Source organism: Myxine glutinosa, chromosome 2, assembly GCF_964187855.1.
Source record: "Myxine glutinosa chromosome 2, kmMyxGlut1.1, whole genome shotgun sequence".
NCBI classification, from domain to species: Eukaryota; Metazoa; Chordata; class Myxini; order Myxiniformes; family Myxinidae; genus Myxine; species Myxine glutinosa.
The window spans coordinates 20,002,294-20,029,141 of record NC_136262.1 but is presented as its reverse complement, the minus strand read 5'-3'; the positions used below and the strand labels follow the sequence as shown (position 1 = coordinate 20,029,141).

General features: G+C 42.8%; 1 protein-coding gene across 3 annotated transcripts in view; it reads right to left on the bottom strand.

Annotated features, from left to right (window-relative positions):
- LOC137418562 (zinc finger protein 608) overlaps positions 1-26,848 on the bottom strand; it is a 234,097-nt gene that overhangs the window by 172,838 nt on the left and 34,411 nt on the right. The window contains exon 1 of one of the 3 annotated variants that reach the window (XM_078773013.1): positions 22,176-22,332. The exons of the other annotated variants lie outside the window; for them this stretch is intronic. The gene's annotated coding sequence lies outside the window, so the exon portion shown is untranslated. Of the gene's footprint in view, positions 1-22,175; positions 22,333-26,848 lie in introns of those variants that run through there. 3 annotated transcript variants of the gene reach the window in all.

Below are 26,848 nucleotides of genomic sequence, written 5' to 3'. Positions count from 1 at the left end.
CCCGTTCTGTGAGCTTGTGTGGCCTACCATTTCGCAGCTGAGCTGTTGTTGCTCCTAGACGTTTCCACTTCACAATAACAGCACTTACAGCACTTACAGGGCAGCTCTAGCAGGGCAGAAATTTGACCGACTGACTTGTTGGAAAGGTGGCATCCTATGACGGTGCCACGTTGAAAGTCACTGATCTCTTCAGTGTGGCCCATTCTACTACCAATGTTTGTCTATGGAGATTGCTTGGCTGTGTGCTTGATTATATATACATGTCAGCAATGGGTGTGGCTGAAACAGCCGAATCCACTAATTATAAGGGGTGTCCACATACTTTTGGTCATGTCGTGTATTTTGGTCATGTTGTGTGTATATATATATATATATACACAAGACGAGTGCACCCGCTTCCACAGAGAGCGGCAGGAAGGGTCATGTTATTATTCTCCATGGGGTATATGGATTGCAGTAGATCTAGGCTCGGGGTCTTTAGTCTGTGAGGAATGTGGTAAGCATATATTGCCTCATGAATGTCAGGTTTCCTCCCTTTCACGATAAGCTATTTATACACGTTAACACGACATCTGTCCAAGGAGAAAAAATCCTTTGGGGAGAGGGGATATTATTAGATTTAATAGGCCTATTGTTTTGTAATAACATTAATATTTTGCTATCATCAATAATGTTGTTATTACTTTTGTTATTAGGAGCGGCCTTGGGAAAACGCCACGGTAAGCGATCTTTAAACCTCAATGCGGATTTCGCCCAAAGCAGCTACGGCCTCCTTCGTGTGACCCTTAGTCATCCTGTCAAGTTTGGTTGAGATTGGATAAGTAACGACCAAATGTATCGTGGTCAGACAAACAGAGGTACATCAAATTGCACATTTTATTAAGATTCTAAGGCAGGAGTTTTTGTACAAAATGAGACGTTTTTATTTCAGTGTGCTTTGAAATCAAAGTCAATGTCGAGAGAGTGGAGAGAAAGGCATGTGCCATGTCTCACTGGAAGAGGAACGCAGAGGCAGGGGAGGATAATTGAACACACCCACGTGATGAGAATGCTAATGTGATGCTTATGCGCAAGAGGAGGCGATTCATTACTCCCATGGTTCATCGCTTGTTTTCCAACCTTTCTTTTTAATGTCAAATTTTTTATGACATTTTCATTCAAGAGTTTCACAGTTGGACTTTGTGTGAACTTCGAACAAGTAATAACTCCCTTAATAAGCAAAATGTGGGGTCAGTGAATCACTTACTAAAGCACAAGAGAGGAAAGTGGAAGCATACGCATGCCGGTGTGCTTTCAATCGACAAATATGTATGTATTTTCATAGGAAACGTAATTTTCACTGGGAATCTTTAAAATGTAACATCAAAGCTTTACAAATATGGATAAACTCTAACTTGTAGGATTTTATTTCAGAACAGGAGTAATCCTCCTCTCCCACATATCCCTCCCCACCCCCAATGCAATAGGGGGAACCAAAAAACCATCAAACCTTGATATTAGTTAATATCAAAGTATTCCGATTCATATTAGGTATTCTCCCCGAAAGCAGGTTAGGTACTGCCAAAGCAGTTTCTTGGCAAGGGTTACACTCGGTGGTTTCCTATTGCCTTCCCAGCAGTAGTTAGGGCAGGAATTTGGAATTTGTTTGTGATGTTGGTGATACCTCACCTAGTCTTCACGAAGGACTCTTTGGGATCTTTAACGTCCACCAACTCGTTCCGGCGGAAGCGACGCCAATTTAACATCTTTCCAAGGTAAAGGACACTCATTGTTGAATAACCCTGCCTGTGAAACAACAGGATTAGTTTTTAGCTGGGGTCGGGATTCCAACCCAGGCTAGACGGTTTAGAGGAGAGCGTGCGTACCTCTAGGCCATCCTGTAAGCCCATATCAAGGACGGATCCGGGGGACGGCACTCCCGTTAGCAAAGGGGGGGGGGGGGGTTAATCCCCTTGTCCTGTTAAGCTGGCCGTCCGACCGGTCCTGGGGGTATGACGTCACTTCCGGTCGGTGGTGAGTAAGGTTGTAAGCCCAACCCGTCTTACTACCTAATTACCACCACCGGCCGTAAGCGAGGAAATACTCCCACCCGGGCCGCAGCGTGATTGGATTGCGCCGAGCGAAGCGAGCTGCGACTCGGGCCGTTAATAAGAGACTAAACCCGACTCCGAACGTTGGCCGAATCGTGCCACAGGTACTCAATGGGAAGAAGGGACTAAAGCGACCGGATGAGAGGAAAACCCAAAGAATAAGAAGGAACAGGTGTAATTTATTAATTATATACAAAACCAAAACCAAAGAAGAAACGAAAGGGGATGTACAGCGAAGAAGAAGAAGATACACAGGGCAGCCTTAAACAGTCTTATATTATAACCCCGGACAAACAATCAGACTTACACGACAGGGAATGACAGGAAGGAATGGCTGGAAGGAGGAGAAGGGTCCAGGCAGACGGTAGGGCGTTGAGGTCCGGCTCCAGGAGTGGACTCGCGTCGTGGCGGGAAACCCTGGCAGGCAGCAAGCACGTATTGTGGACCGCGAGCGGACGTTACATATATCGGGGAAACTGTGATACGGCGTACGTAATATGTGGCTCGTGCCAACGCTCTCTCTCTCTCTCTTTCGAACAAGGTTTGTATCATCAACGGTCCCCTGTGCAGTCCGTTAACATTAGCAGTTCGTGGCGCAGCTTGTACCAAAAGCAGTCCGTGGCGCACTCCCAGCTCCGCTCCAGCTTATCGACCTGAACTCCTCACCTCATCTGATCGCCTTCCCACCTCCTCCGTTGAAGCAGTCCCTCGCAGCCGCTTTTATTGTCCGTTGTATCAAGCCGCCGGCTCCGATGACACGCCTTACCGGTCGGCTCACCTCGGCGCTGGTTGGCCGGCAAGGGCTCGCTGGCTCCACCTCTGATGATGAGTTCACGTGCCACACCTTGTTCTTGTGGTTCCGCCCCCTTTTTCCTCGGCTTGAGACCGCGTGCGTAATGGCGGCTTGGTGCCAGCAAACAGCCCAAGGCAAACGGCAGCGATCGCTATCCTACTGTTACTGCACTTTGAAGAGCGGAGATGATTGGGGAAATTGAAAGGGGCCTATCTTATTTGATTAATGCAACGCACATTCAACTATTGGGAACAGATCCTTAACTGAAACACATAATAATGAAATAACTACAGAGAGGTCCTATGGTTCTCTACGTGTTGTACATGGACTAACGAGGGTGCGATCTTTAATAAGCCAAATGATGGGGATATTTACAGGGGATCATTTATAAGGGAAACATTTACTAAAATTTATTAGTGAAGGTTCTATATATATATATATATATACATATATATATATACAGACTTGGCATTTATATGGAATTTTTTTTTTTCTTGACTTGGGTTTACTTTCTTAACTCAGTATATCAATCTGGTGAGTTTCTTTTACACTTTGGTGATTTATTTGTTAAAAGAACCATGTCACTGATTGTCTGTCGCAGCAAGAAGTCAACAACAGGATTATATCACAGGAGGCGTGGCAAAATGTACGGACAGGTGCATTTGACGATTGGCTTCACAGTCGGGTATACAAGGGTTGTTGCGTTCTGTATTAGTGGAAAACAACTGCTGCACGTCTCCAAAAGTTATTGCCGCTTCTTCTGGAGATGGTCCGTCAACTCGACAATGCTGTTTGTCATGGAGTGGTGGCTTTACGAAATTATGGCATGAAACAGCGTGCTATTGCTCGGCAGTATGGCATCACTCAAGGTCAGGTGTCAAAGATCCTGAAACGAAATGCTCAGAGGGGTGTCCCTACTCCAATACTGAGGCCAGGACGTCCCTGCCGAACCACAAGGAGGGATGATCGCCAGCTGCACCGGTTATTCCACAATGGCCGTACCAAGTCAGCTATTCGGCTTAGGGATGAGTGGCAGCAACTGATAAATGTGCCTGTATCCAGAAGGTTAGTCAACCAACGACTGGTTCAAGCAGGCTATCGTGCCAGTCGTCCCCTGAGAAAGCCACGCCTGACCAGACAACACCGCCAGCGCCGATTGCAGTGGGCCAGAGAGCACCGTCAATGGCAGCCAGGACACTGGAATCACGTGATCTTCAGTGACGAGTCTAGATTTCTGGTCTATCGTCAAGATGGCTGTGTCCGAGTGCGCAGACAAATGCATGAAGCCTACAACAAAGATTGTATAGTGCCAAGAGTCCAAGCTGGACGTGGTGGGGTGACCGTTTGGGCTGCTTTTCATGCAGGGGGCAAAACTGACCTGGTTGTACTGAATGGAAACCTGAACAAGTTCAAGTACAGGGCCATTCTGGAAGAAACATTGCTTCCATTTGCTCGTGCAGCCTTTCGAGGAAACTTTGTCTTCCAAGATGACAATGCACGGCCTCATCGTGCTCGCATGATCCAACACTTTCTTGCTGACCGTGGTGTAGAGCACATGGAGTGGCCTGCCATGTCCCCAGATATGAATCCGACAGAGAACTTGTGGGCAGAATTAACGCGTCAAATCGACCACTTGGACCAGCAGCCGACCTCTGTGCGTCAATTGCAGCAGGCTATTGTCACTGCATGGCAAGCGATTCCTGTCCAAACCTTGGCAAATCTCGTGAACAGCATGCCTCAACGTGTACGTGCTCTCCTGAATGCTCGTGGGGGTTACACGAAGTACTGAACTGTAATTTTACTGTCCGTAATCTCAGTCGTAATTTAACTTTTGTTTTTGTTAAAAAAAAAAATTTGGCTAATGTGCAAAATAAAGAGATACTTCTGCAAAACGTACAGAAGTTTAACACAGTACTGTCCGTGAATTGAGTTCGATATCAGTTTACCTCACTTTCAAGGATCAATTTATTTGTTTTGAAATGTCAAATGTAGTTTTTGTTTCTTTTAAAGGTCACATTAACAAAATCTAGAATAATTTCAACATAATTCCAATGAACTTTTGGTTCTAAGACCTCTTGAAAAGTAAGTTCACCCACACAGAAAAAATATTCCATATTAAATGCCAAGTCTGTATATATATATATATATATATATATATATACATCTATATATATATATATATATATATATATATATATATATACATCTATATATAACTGTAAGAAATAGTAGAAACTCCAAAGTACGAGCAGGGCGTCTCATTTGTATTGAATAAATAATCGTTAGATTAAATAAGACGCGGACGTAGCTTCAGGATGTCGATCTTTAATTAAAGATCGACGTCCTGAAGCTACGTCCGCGTCTTATTTAATCTAACGATTATTTATATATATATATATATATATATATATATATATATATATATATATATATATATATATATATAGATATATATGTATATGTATATATATATATATATACATCAACATGCATTTTAAAGGCCATTTCCCTACTAGAGCAGGGGTTAGCCTTGCGGTCCCCACGACAATCTTCTCCATTTTGCCCTATTTTCTGCATCTCTCCTTGTTAACCCCTTTGCCCGCATTTCTTCTTCCACTATCTTTAGCCAAGTCTTTCTCGGTCTTCCCCGTCCTCTACTTCCTTCTACATTCATTTCCATCACTCTTCTCAACCAGTCACTTTCATCCTTCCTCAACACATGACCAAACCATCTCAACCTGTTCCTCTTCACAGCATCAATCACAGGCTCTATTCCCATCATCTTTCGCAATTCATCATTTGTCTTCCTCTCTCTCAACGATACTCCGCACATCCGTCGAACCATTCACATTTCCACCCTTTCCAGCCTTCGTTGCTGCTCTACGTTCATTACCCATGTCTCGCTCCCATAAATCATAACACTTCTCACACATGCAGCATACACCTTTCCCTTCAGCTTCAACGACACTCCCCTCATCATCAGCACGCCACTCAGTTCCCGAAACTTCTTCCATGCACATCTCACTCGAGCAACCGTTGCCGAGTCTGATCCACCTTCTCCATTCAGCATGTCTCCGAGGTAGCAAAATGTTTTCACACCTTCTAGCTTCACGCCGTCTCCAAGATCCAACTCAACATTTCCTCCATCTGCAGCTCCCTCTGTGCACACCTTACATTTGAATGTAGCTGCCACACTGGTTAATGACCCTCTCAGACCACTACATTTTTGATGAACCCACTCAGCGCACATTGCACATTGAATGGAGTTCACTCCGACACCCTTCCTACACACAGCATAGGGCCACTTCCCAGTTCTTTCCACCTCACCACATGCTTTACCACTTGCCATCACCTTCCTCTTTCCGATATTCACCTTCAGACCTTTTGTCTCCATACATTCCTTCCACTTGTTCATCTTTTCCTTCAGTCCATCCATACTTTCCGCAATCAACACCAGATCATCTGCATACAACAACTCCCACGGTAAACCCTCCTTTACGTTCTGAGCCAGCACCTCCATCACAGCTACAAATAGTAGTGGATTTAGTACCGACCCCTGATGCACTCCCACCTTCACCTCAAACTCAACACTGTTCCCGTCCTTCGTCCTTACAGCTGTGCGCGCTCTTTTATACATTGCCATCACTACTCTGATCAACCATTCCTCCACTCCTAACTTCCTCAATGCCTATGTCAATACTTTGCGTGGAACCCTATCGAATGCTTTCTCCAGATCAACAAACCCAAGAAATAACCCAAACCCAAGCAAACCCCCAAACCCAAACAAACTCAAGAAAAAAAATATATATATATATACGTATATGTATATATATATATATTATATATGTATGTATATATATATATATATATATATATATATATATATATATATATATATATATATATATATATATATATATCTATAATTCCAGTAATCTCTGTGTGTATGTTTGTATGTATGTATGTATGTATGTATGTATGTATGTATGTATGTATGTATGTTTGTCTGTGACCGCTGTTTCTCGACAACTACCGGTCCGATATACTTGAAACTTGCCAGGTATATTGCTGGGGACCCGAGGATGTGCCTTTTCAAGGTTTCATATTAATCGGAGAAGTAGTTACCGAGCTATGTCCAAAAAACGATTCAACCAATCAGAGAGCAGCGAGCTATCACGTGTGCCGAACATGGCGAACAGACCCTGCCTCGGACGGCACATTTGAGAGCGTATTCATTTATTTCCCGTCGGCAAACTATGTTGGCGCTATGTTGGCGTTAAACTATGTTTTAAAACTAATTAAAACTAATTTGCGATTCTTTCGCTTTGCGATGCGATTTGCGATTGCGTTAAACTCGCTCGGGCGTTAAACTATGTTTTAAAACTAATTAAAACTAATTTGCGATTCATTCGCTTTCCTGCGCGTTTGTGCACGCGATGGCGATTTCTTTACCAAACTCCGCAAGCCGTTAGCTTTGGACCAAACCATTTCATGTAAATAGAGGGGGGGGATTGTCACCGTACTCGCAAGCCGTTCGCTTTGGACCAAACCATTTCATGTAAATAGAGGGGGGGGATTGTCACCGTACTCGCAAGCCGTTCGCTTTGGACCAAACCATTTCATGTAAATAGAGGGGGGGGATTGTCACCGTACTCGCAAGCCGTTCGCTTTGGACCAAACCATTGCATGTAAATAGAGGGGGGGGATATACTTTTAGATATATATATAGTACGGGCATGCCCTAGTATATATATATATATACATATAATATATATATATATACCTACATCAATGCAAGTTGCGTGATTGTGTCTGAATGGGGTTATATATCCTCAAGTCGTGTTGAGAAATTACTTTAATTGATGGTATTTTGTCCACAGCAAGGTACAGAAATTTTTTAATCCCTCATGATATCCTGAGTGGTGCAACACTTATTGGTCCGAACTTTATCTCACAGCAAGATAATGATCCAAAACAAGTACAGATACATTCAAAGTACACCGCCCCCATGCCAAATAAATAAATAACATCCTCCAGCGCAGCATTACCGCCGAGCACCACATGGAGACGGTATAGAGAGGGAGAGGTGTACAATAATTGATTAATTAATTGCATAATTAAAATCGATACATAATAATCACACAATAATTTCTTAATCAATTGTCTAATAGCCTAACTGAACCACCAGTGTTTCATCTGAAAATGTAATTTTTTGAAAATTAATCAAATAAGTCATTAATCGAAAAAATTAAATAATTGATTGATTCATTCACTAATCAATAAATCAAAAATATCCTTTATAGCCACATCACTTGGTCACTGTCGTGTCTGAATATCAGCTTCCTCGCTCAAAATGTGCCTGCGATATTGCCCAGATGAGAAAGAAAACAAATAAGTGATTACTAATGAAAATAAATAAATAATAATCCGAAAATAATTAAATTATTAATCAATTGGCTCATAGAATACCGAAACCACCACCGTTTCATCCGAATCTGTAACTTTAAAAACTAGAACAATGCGACTGTGTCGCCAATATGCCTCTGCATAGTCCCACAACGGGTAAATGCCATCACTCTGCATATGTATGGGTAGTGGATCACGTTTGTTTTAGTTTCGTGTTGATCGGATAAGGTTCGTTTTTCTATCCAAGATGGCTGCCAAACCACGTGACCTATGACATCATCATTTTCAAACTATATGCAACAATGCTGTTAGATTATATTTGTAAAATTTCGCATCGATCGGGTGAGCACTTTCAGAGATATAATTATTTTATATTTTCCTTCAATCCAATATGGCTGCCAAGCCATGTGACCTATGATGTCAAAATGTAATATTTCAATACAAATGGGTCATACATCATGTGCATGCAATTTCAGATTTTTAGAATAAGGCATTCAATTAAAATATTTTTGGCTGGTATACCACTTCACCTATGATGTCATCATTATCATGCTTTTGTTCCCCATTGGGAGTACTTGACAATGTGGCAAGTTTTAAATTTTTCCATTCAGCAGTTTACGAGAAATCATTTTTTAATTATTTGCTTTTAATCCAAGATGGCTGCCATACCACGTGACCTATAATGTCACAATTATCATAAAAACATTCTGCATGGGTGTGACTCCTACCCTGAAAGTTTCGTCTCAATCGGACATATGGTTGCTGAGAAAAACGAGGTTTAGCCCGTACGGACGGACGGAAGGATGGACGGACGAACGGACGGGCAACCTGAAAACATAATGCCTCCGGCGACTTCGTCAGCGGAGGCATAAAAATAATTAATTCGGTCATTAATTGAACAATTAAAGAATTAATCGTTTACATTTTGTTTTGTTTTTGTATACAAGATCGAGGCTCGTGTAAGAGCCAACATCAATCACAAAAAAAAAACAGACACCCAAAACATGCAAAAAGGGAGCGGGAGACAAGATAGGGAGAGAGAGGGAAGCACACAAGTGCTTTAAATACCACACAAGTTTAAAGTGCAAGAGTTTTAAAGTGTTTAAATACTTTAAAATACAAGCAATTGATTAATCAATAAATCGACAAATACCCTTTACAGCCAAATCACTTGGTCATTGTCGTGTCCAAATATCAGCTTCCTAGCTCAAAAGTTGCCTGAGATATTTCCCAGATGAGAAAGGAAATAAACAAGTGCTTAATTAATCGATAATAATCAATTAATTAATCAATTAATTGATTAATCAAAAAACAACAAATACTGTTTTTGCCAAAGCACGTGCTCACTATTGTGCTCAAATTTCAGCTTCCCAGCTCAAAGGATGGCTGAGATATCGCCCGGACAAACAAACAAACAAGAAAACAAGAAACCGGAGTGAAAAATGAGTACTCCCTTTCAGCGCGCATCATCGCCGGGCCCCCTTCCGTGCCCCGCAATGACGTCATGCAGCGTCTGGAGATGGAATAGGAAAGGAGCGGTGTGCAACACTCAGCTGGCATAATTAAAACGTATTTGCAAATGAAAGAGAAAGCTGCAGTCCGTCAAGGATGGAATGGCCAACTCAAACAAAGATCTCAATATCCTTGAATAATTTCAATGGTTTAAAAGGGAAAGGCTTCACATACTCGCTAATTAGTTTATATCAAGGTATATATTTGGTTATTTGAATAAGATTTTCTTTTTCATAAAGGTGTATTTGCACACATTGGACAGTATTTTTTGGACGGAATTCTGTGTGCACACAGACAAACACACACAAACAAACACATGCTCTTGTGGCTGCTTCGTTTCAGTGGCTACCTGCCTTTAGCGACCACCCTAAGGTCCACTCCCAAAAGAGAATCTATGTTAATGACCCTTCACTGAAATACCACCTGCTTGACATGAATAGGAACCACTTATTCCATCCTGAGAAAGCTGTGTAGCTTTAATTAAGCTCCCTCGGAAGTGGAAGAATGTTGCATGTAATCACGAAAAGGGACTGAAATGAAGCAAACAGAACCGAAAGGCACGTAATCACTGAAAGGAACAAGTTTCATGTTGTACCGTTCCTTTGCACAGCGATGTGCGTTCTGTCCAATGCGCGTATAATATGCGGAACCAACATTCACTGGAACCTATTTTTTCTGTACTGTTCGTACTCGATTACCATCGTTACCCTGCAATATGTGCCCTGTGCCTTTGTCGCTATCCTCATTCAGTCACGAAAATAATTAACCATTTTTCTGAACACCGAGTCTTCTACCGACTCCTCTCCGGCTTAGCTCCCCCTGCTCTGGCTATTCTCTGTCCCCCAAATATTCCTTCAGGATGCACAAGATCTGTCAGAAACCCTCTTCTGGTTAAACTGCCAAAATCAAAACTCTCTGCTCACCTTCACTCTTTCATTCCTCTTTTCTCCCGCCTCTGGAACAAACTCCCCCACTCCCTTTAATCCCACTCCTCCCTCACGGTCTTTGAAACAGCTGTTCACCACCATCTCTTATCTTCCCCCATCCAAAACCTTGATCTGTTCTACCACCCAAAATCCACCTTTTTCAAATTCCGTTTTCTTTCCTGAAAGTCCTTGTAACATCCATCTTGTTTATACCGTGTACCCCTCCCCCACCTGCTACCCAAGCCCTCTCCCTCCCACAGATCTCTCGATGTCCCTGTTCTCCACTGTTGTTGTACTTCCCTCTCTATCCCCTTCTTGTCTCCCGCTCCCTTCATGTGTGTTTCTGTTTATGTTAATGCTTTTGTGTTTTATGTGTTAGCTCTTTTGTGAAAACATTTTGCTACCTCGGAGACATGCTGAATGGAGAAGGTGGATCAGACTCGGCAACGGTTGCTAGAGTGAGATGTGCATGGAAGAAGTTTCGGGAACTGAGTGGCGTGCTGATGAGGAGGGGAGTGTCGTTGAAGCTGAAGGGAAAGGTGTATGCTGCATGTTTAAGTGTTATGATTTATGGGAGCGAGGCATGGGTAATGAACGTAGAGCAGCAACGAAGGTTGGAAAGGTTGGAAATGCGAATGGTTCGGTGGATGTGCGGAGTATCGTTGAGAGAGAGGAAGACAAATGATGAATTGCGAAAGATGATGGGAATAGAGCCTGTGATTGATGCTGTGAAGAGGAACAGGTTGAGATGGTTTGGTCATGTGTTGAGGAAGGATGAAAGTGACTGGTTGAGAAGAGTGATGGAAATAAATGTAGAAGGAAGTAGAGGACGGGGAAGACCGAGAAAGACTTGGCTAAAGATGGTGGAAGAAGAAATGCGGGCAAGGGGGTTAACAAGGAGAGATGCAGAAAATAGGGCAAAATGGAGAAGATTGTCATGGGGACCGCAAGGCTAACCCCCGCTCTCGCAGGGAAAATGGCCTTACAAATGCATGTTGTTGTGTTGTTGTGTTAGCTCTTTTACGAGCCTCGACTTTGTATATAAATAAATAAATAAATAAATATTTTTAAACAACAATTTGGAAAACGTTCACATGACTCCTGTGTTATCAATTAATATACCAACTAGAACGGCACTTGGTAGACTCTTCAATCCTTCAATCCGAGTTGTTACTCCAACTTCAATTAATGTGTCCTCCACCTGGTTGGCGATATCACTCAATAGTGAAGAATCACTTAAAAAATTCAACTAGCCGGATCCGGATCCGAATCTTCACCAAAATTGAATCGATTCTTCCTTGTCACACACACAACATGTCCACCAAATTTCGTCCGAATCCGTCCACAACTTTTTGAGATATTTTGTTCACAAACAGACAGACAAACAGACAGGGGGTGAAAACATATCCTCCATCCACCTTTGGTGGCGGAGGTAATTATTATACTTTGTGTAACTTCCTTATAATTCTAACATTTGAGCTGCTTCCAAAAATACTGCAAGGAACTGCATTATATTAAACTTCTTACTTTTGGTCCCTTCGGTCCTAAGATGTAAACACACAGCGGAACAGTCAAACAAAAACAATAACCCAAAAAGGTCTCCCCCTGGTTATTGCTTTTCCACGTTAATTTTCCACTCTGATTCCCCCCAACATGATTTGAATACCGACATTGATCATTCTTGTTGACAACCAAGTTGGCATCTTCCGCCAAGGGCAGCAAAGTCATTTCGCTTGACAAGCAACCGAAAGTTATTGAACTCCCGGAGAAGTGCTCGCGAAATAACAGAGCATCTCGGGGTCAACAAAAGTAAAATTCAGAACATTTCGAAGAGAAAAACCGAACTTTTGAGTGGTGTCAAACAATGTGTTCAGTGACCAGAAAATAAAAATGAGAACAACGTGGACTTAAGACATCAATCACCTATGCCGGGAGTGGTTTCAAGATGCAATGGCCAGGATGTGACAAGGCTTTTCTTTCATAACACCAGCAGGGACATTTTTCTTGTGAAAGGAAAGGACTGTGCCGCTGGTAAATGCTCTAAACAACCATTGACGGTCACCAAATGTGTGCCAATTTAATAAACTACAAGTTACGACCACTCATTGTAGACAAATCAAGAGCAATGATGTTGTCGAGGGTTGGCATAAAGACTTGGCCAATGCTTTGCAGAATAACAAGGCATTGATGTCTCGTCTTTTGTTTGAGGAGTGGCTGAGAGACGGAAGTAAAACCGCAACATCAAATCAAGAGCAACTTTTGCTACTCATTGATAAATGTTCCATCCCACTTGGAGCAAACGCGAAATAATGCGATTCCTCAGCTGTTCCCAGTGAACATATCACAATCCCGGGCCATGGGTCAGGGCGTTATTGAAATGTTTGGGAAGCGGAAGCCACAATCTCGACGATGAGAGATGGAGAAGGAAAAAACAAACATCCGGCAACGATTCTCAATGTTCCTTGATACCATTTACTGTTTTTGCCATTCACGGATAAAGGTAGAAGTTTCTATCATCAATAAGTATTTTGCATACTTCTTGATGATAGAAAGCAACACGACAAATAGCCTCAACACCCCCACTGTGATGATAATTTACCAAAGCCAATTGATAAACTCACAAATTAGCTCTTCTGCTGTCACTTCTAGGACTCAGTGAAGTCTCATATTGACTTGCAGGCCTGTAACAATCAAATGACAGAATCATCACATTTGGCTTTGGCCATTTTTCAAGACATACTTTAAGAAGAAAACATAGCTGAGGAAGGAAGACTCGCCTTCCCAATTTCCCACCTTCCCATGCCTCCTCCCCCCAAGCCCTCTCCCTCCCACAGATCTCCTGATGTCCCTGCTCTCCATCTTGTTCTCCCGCTCCCTTTATCATATGTTTTATGTTTTATGTGTCAGTTTGTCTTTTTGTGATCAATGTTACCTCTTACACGAGCCTCGATCTTGTATACAAACTAGAGCTTCCAGGGAAGCAGAACTCAACTGAACTGACTGGACAACTTCACACACCAAGTTTGATCAAAATCCATAAATATTTGTGGACGTTAAAGTCTTAACGTCGTTTCGGAGCTGAAAACAATATGGCGGCCTATGGCGGCCATTTTTGACGGATCGGGTTGGAATGCAATAGCAACCTACCTTGTGTGGTAAGAGTTAAACATTCTAAGTTTGATCAAAATCTGTTAATATTTGTGGACGCTAGAGTGTTAACGTCGTTTTCATGACCAAAAACAAAATGGTCGCCTAAGTCCGCCATTTTTCAACGGATCGGGCTGAAATGGAATACCAACCTGGTCCTTGGTGTAAGGATGCTGCATGTCAAGTTTGATCAGAATCAGTTGATATTTGTGGATGCTGGAGTGTTAACGTCGAAAAGTTAATGGACGACAGACGACGGACGCCGGAGGGTTCAGTATGTGATGAACTCAACTGGACGGTAGTCCAGTTGAGTTAAAAACAAAAAACAACAACCTGGAATATGAACCCAAACCCATGTCTGCAATCACTGCACAGATGAACATCTCAAAGTTGAAGGCTTTACCCTTAACCAGGGACACCCAGCAATGATAAACTGTCATTAGCCTCGAGGAGATGGTGACATCTGCATAACAGCTTGTTCCAAACAAAGGAAACCTCGTGACTTTATCAGAAATTGATACGATGGGTAATCACAGTACTACTCATGTTGATTCAATTTGATTATCTTCATTAGTATCTTGACATTCGCTTACCTGTTCAAATTAACTTGACTTGTCACAAACAGCATTCACTTCAGACTTCATGCATTGGATTTCTTTTTGATAAAACGTTTTTGTTCAACTGTCTTCATATACATTAGCCTGGTGTTGGCTTAGCGGTTAGGGTGCCAGCTTGGGATCCTCGGATCCTGGGTTCGAATCACGGTCTATCGCTGAATTAACTCCAGGGGGGTTGACTCAGCCTGTCATCCTTCCGAGTTCGGCAAGTTGAGTACCAGTTCACTGGTAATTCCCTGTGTGTCGCAAGAGGCGACTAACAGGGTTGGTGGCAGGAAGAGCATCCGGCCATAAAACATTGCTTCAAAAAGGGGACCACGGTGCCCAAAAAAGGGCAACCCCTGCTCTGCGGGGAAAAATGGCCTCGAAAAGTGGTTCTTTCTTCATATACATACATTATCGTATGTGCTTTTTAATCGGATAAACAAATTGAAACACAACCATCAATATGGCTTGGAGTTGTCTTGCTTTTTACATGCCCCAAAATAAAAGTCTCAGCTTGAGTTCTTCTTGGAATAAGAGTTCCCCAAAGTGGAATAAGAGTTCTTCTTCGCGTGGCTAGATTAAGAGACCACATTTCATGGTTGGTTCCCTTGAGTGATCTTTTAAAGGAAATACACGAGTTCAAAACACAGCTGGACCACAATTGTGCCTCGCTGACTGTGTCTACACTCGACGTCCTCAGCATCATCCCATTTTGGCCCTTCCGCCTTGATATGGTATGCCGATGTGGGCCAGCAGAGACCACAACAATCAAAAACAACATCTTTCGGTCCCAGAATCGACTGCACCAGAAATAAATCCTCGATAAACTTAAAGGGCAATGTTCCTAATAAAAATTCAAACGGAAAATAAAAATTCAGAAGACAAGAAACGAATAGATCAATGTATTGCTCTGTGAGTGGTTTAAGGACTCAACTGCGAGAATGTTTCCTGTTTCTGGTCCTCTTATCCAAGAGAAGGCCCTAAAAATCGCCAAGCATCTCAAGGTTCACGACTTCAAGGCATCCAATGGGTGGCTGGAGCCTTTCAGGAGAAGATGTAACATCGTCTTGAGAAAAATGAGTGGTTGTCAGCAGTGGTGTTGACAGTGCTACAGTGGAGGGATGGAAAGTCAAGGTTCCCAAACTTTGTGCTGGTTACGACCTATGTGACATCAACAACATGGATCAGACTGGCCTTTTCTTGAAGGAATTGGTGGACTCGACACTCCATAATCAAAGGTGAGGACTGCTTCGGTGGGAAAGGTGTCACTTTACCAGCAGGGAATAAGATCAAGAACATCCACGAGTTTGCTGCAAGCCGTGCCGACATGAAGGCCTTTGCAGTGAGCAAGGGTTGCAGTGCTTTGGTGGAGTTGCATGGAGATGGAGGAAAAGGTTGAGACTAAATTCTTCAAACTGCACCAAACATGTAAACAGGCAACACTGCTGGACTTCTTCTCGAAAGTATAACGCTTCCTGGCTGCCAAAATGACAGAGTGAGATATGAATTAATCACTTTAAAAAATAATTAAAATAAAGGTCAAAAAACAAATTAATAAAAGTCTCCAAGGCAGGTTTGCTCACTGTATACATTTGGGTACTTGTGCTTGAATTTCGGCGCTGTACTGCAGAAAAATGGCGGCCAAGATGGCAGCCACAAACCAGTACAGAAAGACCACCTGTTTATAAAGGCCATTTTTCCCATTTCCCTTGAGCGGTCTTTCTATGCCTGGGTTTGACTGTATGTATATTTGACTGTATGTATGTATATACAGTCAAACCTAGCCATCCGCCTGTTCGCGGTCTGCGATTTAGTGTAGCCGCACTAACCTCTTAGACACCCATTCTTTCCCTCCACACCGATATTTCCGCATACCTGCGGAAAGTTGAACACCACTCGCCTTAAACACGTTTGGTTTTCATAAGTTTTTCAACACTTTCAATTTTAAATACTTCGAATGAGAATGCAACAGAACAAAAGTCACAGTAGAAAGGAATAAAATAATCTTTCTGAAGAAAACAAAGAAGAGTGATCAATCGTGGTGCAGAAGAAGAACCCCTTGTTCATTTTGTTCAGGTGCTTCGGAGATTCTTATTGGGAATGCCACTGCCGACACGTGCAACCTCTGGCCAGGCCGCTCCACACACAACAAAATACATCATGGAAGACTATGCACTCCTGTCTTCACGAAGGCAAGAATACATCATAATAGACGTGAGGCAACTGTGGGTCACCCCAGCGAGATCGATCATTGTACAGTACTTGAACAGGTACTCCAAGTATAAAAGCCTTGTTATTGATGGTAAATGTTACCTTTATGACCTTATTTTACTCAATTGTTATTATTTTCCGATTTAAATGTCTCGTTTTTCAATTTATTAATGATTTTTGGAAGTAAATTTCATAAGGCTAGAATGTATTTCATTTAATTACATGTTAAATCCTTTGCCGTTTACGATTTTGCCATTCGCGGAGGTTTACAGGAACTAACCCCCCCCACCCCCCCTCCCTCCTCCAACGTCCCTCCCCCACAAACGGCGAGCTTTACTGCATACACATACATACAATCATACATATATATATATATATACATATATGTATATATATATATATATATATATATATATATATATATATATAATTTCAAAACACACCTTGTCACAAGTGTGCCTCATTGACCGGGTCCTCAGTCGGGGTCCTCAGCATCATCCCGTTTCGGCCCTTCAACCTCGATACGGTCAGCTAAGGTGGAGCAGGGGCACATACGCCTCCACATGCAGCAGCTACACCCGGATGCGTACATACCCCCACAACCAGCCAGTGAGAACACAGACTACAACAACAAAACCGCCTCCACTCCCAGAATCCACAACCCCTCAAACACACACCAACCGGAAAAAAAAACAAAAAAAAAACAACAACAACCGACCACCACTCAAATTAAATCACTTACAACATGCACCACTCAAACAAAAACACATTCATGCAAAACCACACCCACTCCTGCAACACACACAAACCATTCACACATCTCCATTTCTCTTCCGTGCTCAGTCACTACCCCATTTAGGCAGAAATGAACCACCACCCACAACCTCAACCTACACCGTTCGACGTGCCTCCATAAACTTCCTCCATATTCAAAGTGAGCCTTTCAAGGCAACGTGGGCCACTTTGTCACACATCCTCTTTCTTTCTGTCCCACACACTCCAAGCCAAGCAAGAAATGCAGAAAAGGCATTGCCAAGATACCCTCTACACCCCACCTCAAATGGTTGACAAGAAACTCGCCAACCCTTCTCCCGACACTCTGCCTCCAGCTCCCTGTACTTTCCTCTCGTGCACCTCCTCCATGTTCTCTTCCCAAAGTACAGACAATTCCCCTAAGATGACCTGTCTTGTTGCACCTGACCAGATGACAATGTCAGGCCGCAACCTTGTCACACATATCTCCTCTGGGAATACCAATTGTGGCTTTAGGTCTGCCAATCACAAACATCTGACAGCCCTCTTGCTTTCCACCTCCTCCTCTTTTCACCTCTTACCACTTGGCCCTCTTTGACCAATAACGCCTCTCCCCATCGGTCTCCTTCTCCACTTTTCTCTCTCTCGATCTCAGCACCTCTTGTTGCACCATCTGCACTACCAACGCCAGCACCTGATCATGCCGCCACTTGTATCTTCCTGCTGCCAATGCTACTGAGCATGCTGCACCGTTCCCAAATCTCCACACAAAGAATATCTCTCATCATGTAACAATCCCCACAATCTCAAGTTTACTGGTGACGGAAGCACATCATACGTTGCCCGCAACAGGAAACTCAACAATATTGGCTCCATGCTCCAAATCTCTTGCCACTTCAATGTCCTCACCGGCACACCTTCCCACCTCATCCAAGCACCTTGCTGTGCCTGTCTGACTGCTTTAACATATCTCCCCTCCTCCTCCTTTATTCTCACCTCCCTCTCAACCATCTTCCTCCTCTCTTTCACACACGCCTTTCCGCATCGCTCATGGTTCATCCACCCCAAGTCATGCTTCCCGTACTGTACCGTCCCCATGACCTCCTCCTGATGCAACCGCTCCTCAATCTCATCCACCTCTGCTCTTGCATTCCACTTCCGACTTCCCTTCTTCTCTGGGAGAGCATTCTTTACCACTGAATCACTTGAATCCCGCAACATCATGAACGCCCGCACCCTCACCACCTGATCACCTCACCCTTACCATTCATCCCCACTGCCCACCCCCCACCCCCCCCCCCCCCGCAACGCCAGCTACTTCTAATATTACATATATATATATATATATATATATATATATATAATTATATTTTAAAAGTTTCTAAAAAAAAATTTCTCTTTGACATTATGCTGTTTATGTGCAGATCAATGAGAAAAAAATAACTCAATTAAATCCATTTTAAATTTAGGCTGTAACACAACAAAGTGTGAAAAAGGTCAAGGGGTGTGAATACTTTCTGAAGGCACTGTATACCTGATGCGGAGTGGGTGGGCCTTATCTGGAAGAACTTGAGACACGTGCTTTCCCACCCCTTCCAATATAGCCACGTGGTTGAAACCAATAGAAACCATTAGATGTAACTGGTCTGAAATTCATAGAAACAAATAGGAATCTGTTCACCTGGTCCTGTAGAAATTATTGGAGCTAACTGGTCTGAAAACGCATAGACCAATCAAAATACGTTAATTATATTTTGTTATAAACAAACACAAAAAAACAACTGCTCCATATTGAATTGAGTTATAGCCATGTTCTTTATAACAGGGTTTCCATGTACAGTCTTTGTTGTATAAGTGAATGCAAGTTGTTTGCCATCCAGGGGTCAGCTCGCTCAAATGGCACACCATAGGTACAGTTCACCAGAGGACCTGGGTTAAATTCCAGGCCTGGCATGCAATTTTCCCCTATATGTAAATTGGTTATTTTCAATCCTGTTAATCTACAGTCACGTGAAAAAGTAAGTACACCCCATGTAAAGTTTTGACACATTTCAACATACAGCTATTTGATCTTCATTTCAACAATATTGATAGATAAAGATGATATAATATAACAAATATCATGAAACATTTACATTTTGTGGTCCATTGTATAATTTAATTAAACATAAATGCAAATTTAGCATGTGGATAAAGTAAGTACACCCCATGAAGTGTTTTTTAAAATCTTTTTAACATATGTGGACATATCAATATTTGATCTTCATTTAAACAGTATCTATAGATAAACGCGATCTAATTGAACAAAAAACAATGAAAAATTTACTTTGCAATAATTTATTCAACAAAAAATTAACAGAGATGCCATTTCCTTCTGTGGAAAAAGTAAGTAGACCCTTGGCTCTAATAGGTGGTATTGCCCCCTTTGGCAGAAACACCCTCAAGTAGGCGTTTCTTATAACTGTCTACCAGTCTCTGACATCGACTGGGAGAAATTTTTGCCCACTCCTCCATGCAGAATTCTTTCAGCTGTGCGATGTTTGAGGGGTTTCTTGCATGCACAGCTCGTTTCAAATCCCCCCACAACATCTCGATGGGATTTAGATCCGGGCTTTGACTTGGCCATTCCAGAACCCTCCATTTCTTTCTTTTCAGCCATTCCTTGGTGGATTTACTGGTATGTTTAGGGTCATTGTCATGTTGCAAGGTCCACCTTCGGTTGAGTTTCAACTTTCCGACAGATGGCCTCACATTATCCTCAAGCACCCTCTGGTACAATGAAGAATTAATAGTGGATTCTATGATGGTGAGCTGCCCAGGCCCTGATGCAGTAAAGCTGCCCCAAACCATAATATTTCCACCACCATGCTTTACAGTTGGTATCAGATTCTTGTGGTCAAATGCTGTCTTTGGTTTTCGCCAAACATGTCTTCTGGTACTGTGGCCAAATAGCTCTACCCATGACTCATCTGTCCAGAGCACATTGTACCAGAAGTGCTGGTAAACTTTAGTCTTGCCCTGATGTTCTTTCTGGACAGCAAAGGTTTCCTCCTGGCACACCTGCCATGTAGATCAAATTTGTGCCGCCTCTTTCTAATGGTAGACTCATGCACTTTGACATCAACAGTGGCAAGAGCTACCTGTCGGTCCCGTGATGACATTCTGGGGTTCTTAGAGACTTCTTTCAGCATCTTGCGGTCTGCTCTCGGGCTGAACTTGCTGGGGCGGCCTGGCCTGAACAACTTGGCAGTTGTTTGGAATCTTCTCCACTTGTAGATGATCTTCCGTACAGTCGAATGACTGATTTCAAATTGTTTGGAGATGTTTTTAAATCCCTTCCCAGGCTCGTAGGCATCTATAACCTTCTTTCTGAAGGCCTCAGAGAGCTCTTTTGATCTAGGCATGGTGAAGCCGCACACTTCAACAACAAAGAGCAAACCAAACTAAATGGCTGAGGTTTAAATAAGACAGGTTCCTCCAAGATCTGTAACGATGTTCTAATCATTTGCACCTGAGCTGGTGCACCTGATTCTAATTTTAGGTATTTGAAGTAGTGATAAATGTCGGGGTGTACTTACTTTTTCCACATGCGAAATTTGCATTTATGTTTATTTAAATTATACAATGGACCACAAAATGTAAATGTTTCATGATATTTGTTATATTATATCACCTTTATCTGTCAATATTGTTGAAATAAAGATCAAATAGCTGTATGTTGAAATATGTTGAAAAAGTCAAAACTTTACATGGGGTGTACTTACTTTTTCACGTGACTGTATATACAGTATTGGTCTCCAACTGGTCCCATTGACCTACTGTTTTTTATTGGCATTTTCTACTGGTCCAGCATTTCACTTTCCTTATTGAAACCAGGAGAACCTACTGGTCCAATTTCCTATGGGATTTTTGCTATTGGTTTTTCATGGGATTTTCGACCTGGGTATACGACACTTTTGTTATCTGCCCCAGCACGGCTGTTGGTACAACACGGTAGGGCATTAGTGGAACGTTTTCTTCCATAAAATTTACCTGTCAGGAAGAACAGGATGGATCGCTTCCTTTTACTGACGCCATAGTGACGAAGAACCATATTTGAAATTTTTTTTTTTTTTTTTTTGTATACAAGATCGAGGCTCGTGTAAGAGTTAACATTAATCACAAAAAAAAAGAACGGACATTAAAAACATTCAATAAAGGGAGCGGGAGACAAGATGGGGAGTTAATAAAGGGAGCGGGAGACAAGATGGGGAGAGAGAGGGAAGCACACAAGTACAACAGAAGAGAACAGGGACATCGGGAGATCTGTGGGAGGGAGAGGGCTTGGGGGGAGAGGGCATGGGAAGGGTGGGAGAAGTATAAAACACATGGACACTGCTAGAGCTTCCAGGAAAGAAGTCGGTATTTCAAAAAAGTGGATCAGGGGTGAATTAATAAGGGTAGAAAAGATCAAGGTTTTGGATGAGGGAAGATAAGAGATGGTGGTGAACAGCTGATTTAAAGACCTGGAGGTAGGAGTGGGATTGAAGAGAGTGTGGGAGTTTGTTCTAGAGGCGGGAGAAAAGAGGAATGAAAGAGTGAAGGTGAGCAGAGAGTCTTGATTTTGGCAGTTTCACCATAAGAGGGTTGCTGGCAGATCTTGCGCGACCTGTAGGAATATTTGGGGGCACAGCACAGACAGAGCTGGGGGAGCTAGGCCGGAGAGGAGTCGGTAGAAGACAGAAAGTCCACCTACCTGCCTGCGGTGAGTGAGTGAAAAGCCCTCGGAGTTAGCTTCATCATGGGATTGCAATGATTCTGAAAGCTTTGGTTTCTACAGTGTGAAGCCGAGCTAGGTATGAGGCAGAAGCACCGACGCAGAGGGGAGAACAGTAACAGTTTAAACACCACAGTGTATGGAAAGCCCATGCAGACCGATCGTTATATGGACTTTGAATCTTGCCATCCGACATACCATAAAAGAGCTGTCGTAAGCATGCTCGTAAAACGGGCAAGACACATACCATCCACTTTAGAGGGTAAGAGGAAGGAGATTAAACATCTAAAATGGGTCTTGAACACGAATGGCTATCGGACCACCTCTGCCCAAAAAACGAAATGGTACTGGTGGCTCTAATAAATCAGGAAGTTCTGCAGGAAACAACTAAAGGCTTCTGCATGCTACCTTTTATGCCAGGATAAGCCCAAAGGATTGGCAGGATTTTCCGATCGGTCGGGGTGAAGGTGAACTTTCAACCTGGATACACCTTGAGACTAGCACCGACGTCCAGGACGAAATACACAAGAATAACTGTACAGGTGTGATATACACTGTTCCATGAGTCTGTGGTGTGGAATATATAGGAGAGACTGGAAGGACTTTAGGCCAACGCATCAAACTACACCGCTAGGTCTTTGAATGCAACCACCTGGAAAGATCTGCTATTGCCAAGCATGGTTTAAGGGCTGGCCATATTCCCCCTATGGGACAATATGTGTTCTGACTGCATTCCCAAACCAGAGCTATAGAATTTCAGCGAAAACGATCGTCATTGGAAGATAAGTGATCACATGACTGCAAGGCGCCATCTTGTTACCCATCTTCGCTGAGTGAAACACCAGATTGTGTGCATCTGTGTGGTCTCCAAGTCATATTTACAGTCATGGCCAATATTGACACCCTTGCACATTTTTCAAATAATGCACCATTTCTTCCAGAAAATTGTTGAAATTAAAAAATATTTTGCTATCCACGTATGTATTTCTTTGGCTTACAGTGGAACAAAACAAAAAAGCTGAAATTACTAAATCCTGGCTTATTCCACACAGAAATCCTAAAATGGCCCAGACAATAATATTGGCACCTTTTAGAAGTTGTTAGAATAGAAATAATTATATTTCAAGCAGGTGATTCTCCTTTACTTTGGAATTGAACTCACCTGTGGTGAGTTGCAGGTGCCTGCAATATAGAAATCATGCATTCAACCAGTTTGAATAGAGAAAAGGAGTCATTCTGCTGTTTTGTGTCACTGTGTGCACAGCGATGAGCATGGAGAAAAGAAAGAAAACAAGAGAATTGTATGAGGGTGTCATGCACAAGATTGTAGCCAAGCATGGACAATCTCAAGGCTACAAGTCCATCTCCAGAGATCTTGATGTTCCTGTGTCCATCGTACGCAATGTTATCAGGAAGTTTAAGGCCCATGGCACTGCAGCCAACCTCTCTGGATGTGGCCGCAAGAGAAAACTTGATCGAAGATTGCAGCGAAGGATTGTTCGAATGGTGGAGAAAGTACCTCGATCAACTGCCAAACAGATTCAAGCTGACCTTCAGACACAAGGTACGACAGTTTCAACTCGTACCATCCTTCGCCAACTCAATGAAAGGGGGTTCGATGGAGGACCCCACTGCTGAGAGAGAGACATAAGAAAGCCCAACTGGAGTTTGCCAAAACACACCTGGACAAGCCAAAATCTTTCTGGGAGAATTTCCTGTGGACAGATGGGACCAAAATGTGTTTTCCCAGGAAAGATCAAGGCAGATAGTGAGACCCAAGAGCTTGAATGACAGAACTTTGAGAGGATTATGAGAAAGTAGATGGGAGGGTTGTCCAGACGGTCTTTTCAGAGAGACAAAGTGAGAGTGTGAGATTTGTCAAGATTGAAAGACATTTTCCACTTGTTTGACCAGTTTGTGATTCTGTCCAGGTCTGCAGAGAGTGAAGATGATGCTGACTGTTGATCTGAGGGTTGAGATATGGAGTGGCAGGGAGTGGAGTCATCAGCAAAGAGATAGAGAGGATTTTCCAGAGAGTCGGGGAGATCATTGATGAAGACCAGACTTTACATGTTACTTTTTTGTTATTTGTAATCGTATTATGCTTTTTTTTCTGCTTTTTTTGCTAGGTATTTTATTTCATGATTAGGATGTTATTGAATGTAAATGTAAAAAAAACATGCTCTTTTGGACTCAATAAAGGTGTTTTTAGTGCAAAAACTCGACTTGGGGTATATTAAATGTTATTTATATAATTAATTTACACATGAAAATACATGAGATTTCATTCCAATAATGTCATACTTTTCAGGGACACATTTGGAATGTTTTAGGAGAACCTACTGTATCCAGGTTAGCCTGCATGGCTTTAGAAGACCTTTTTGGCAGGATCATCTGTCCAGGGTTTGTGTAATGTTGGTTGTTGTTATCTCCACAAATGTGAGTTTCAGAAGGTTGAACAGAACCCTCCCAGGTCTCAAAGTGTGTCTGTGTGGAGTACGTTGAATAAAGCACGTTTTTGTATTGTTATTAAATTATTTCGCAAGTTTGTGAGTCTGCCTTCCTGCTCTCTCACCTTGGCAGGAAAAGTATCGCCCTCGAAGGAAGGACATGTTTATGAGTCATAAAATGCATGGTCATGTGACCGCTCACAGGTCGGTTTAAAATATAGCCAATAAATCCGCTCAGTCTTTCTTGCAGCGAAAGTGCACGGAGTAACTAAAGTGTACAGTTTTCAGCAGTTGCAGGACTATAAGTAAAGAAGGGAATATAAACGTGGGATATGTAAGATTTTAACTTTGCACCATTAGTTTAGTCTCCATGATCTGAACACCAAACAAACTGGTCTATCCATATATATATTTCCATCAAAGTCATATTATTGTGCTGACACCACAACATGCTAACATCAACTGATTATAAACCAAACAAAGTGAGAATTTCATTTCCATTTGTTCAATAATGCACAACTATAAAAAGCATTAACTTTGAAGTTGTAGAAAGGTACTCGGTAGAGCGCATAGCTCCGCCACGCCAAACAGTTTACAGTTTGTATCCCACTGCCAGGCCAGATCTGGATCCGGTCCTGAAAGAAAACCAAATCGCCTTGTTCTTGTCACCTAACCAACTCATCCACCTACTTTTGGCTTAACCTGTCCACAACTTCTTGAAATATCGTTTTTAGCCCCATCCCCCCAATGGTGAAGAATCACTTAAAAATTAAATAATTCTCATATCCGAATCCATATTCAGATCTTCACCAAATTCGAATCAATTCGTCCTTGTCAGACACCCAACCTGCGCCCCAAGTTTCGTGCAAATCCTTCCATAATTGTTTTTTAAATATCCTGCTATTATTATTTATTTATTTTTTGTATGCAGAGTCGAGGCTCGTGAAAGAGCTAACATTTATCAAACAAACAAGTAAACAAAGTATATAAAAATGGGAGCAGTCGACAAGATGGGGAGAGAAGGGGAGGAAGCACACAAACACAACATTTGAGGGCAGGGACATCGGGAGTTGTGTGGGAGGCAGAGGGCCTGGGGGGAGGCAGGATAGGTATAAAACGCAAGGACACCAAGGACTTCCAGGAAAGAAGTCAAAAGTCACCTCAAAAAAGTGGATTTGGGGTGAAATTAGCGGGGGTAGAAAAGATCAAGGTTTTGGATTGGGGAAGATAAGAGATGGTGGTGAACAGCCGTTTTAAAGACCTGGAGGGAGGAGTGGGATTGAAGAGAGTGAGGGAGTTTGCTCCAGAAGCAGGAGAAAAGAGGAATGAAGGAGTGAAGGTGAGCAGAGAGTCTTGATTTTGGCAGTTTAACCATAAGAGGGTTGCAGGCAGATCTTGTGCGACCTGCAGGAATATTTGGGGGACAGAGCCCAGAGAGAGCTGGGGGAGCAAGGCCGGAGAGGAGTCGGTAGAAGACGGAAAGACCACCAACCTGCCTGCGGTGAGTAAGTGAAAGGCCCTCGGAGATAGCGTCATCGCGGGAGATTCCAATGATTCTGAATGCTTTGGTTTCAACAGCGTGAAGACGAGCTAGGTGTGAGGCAGGAGCACCAGCCCAGAGGGGAGAGCAGTATTCCATTGAGCTGCGGATGAAAGCCTTGTATGTGGTGAGGAGCTCAGGTGTGCCAAGGAAGGACTTCGCACGAAGGAGGATGCCCAGTCGGCGACTGGCTTTGGAGGCCAGCTTGGAAATGTGGTTTTCCCAGGAAAGATCATGGCAGATAGTGAGACCCAAAAGCTTGAGTGACAGAACTTCTTGGAGAGGATTATTCAGAAAGTAGATGGGAGGGTTGTCCAGACGGTCTTTTCGGAGAGACATCGTAAGAGTGTGAGATTTATCAGGATTGAAAGACATGTTCCACTTGTTTGCCCAGTCTGTGATTTTGTCCAGGTCTGCAGAGAGAGAGGAGGCTGCAGACTGCCGATCTGAGGGATGAGGAATGGAGCGGCAGAGAGTAGAGTCATCAGCAAAGAGATAGAGAGGATTTTCAAGAGAGTCAGAGAGATCATTGATGAAGACCAGAAAAAGCACAGGGCCCAGAACACTGCCTTGGGGAACTCCAGCCTGAACAGGAAGAGGAGATGAGAGAAACCCATTCAGGGCCACACGTTGACTACGACGAGAGAGGAAGTCCGCCAGCC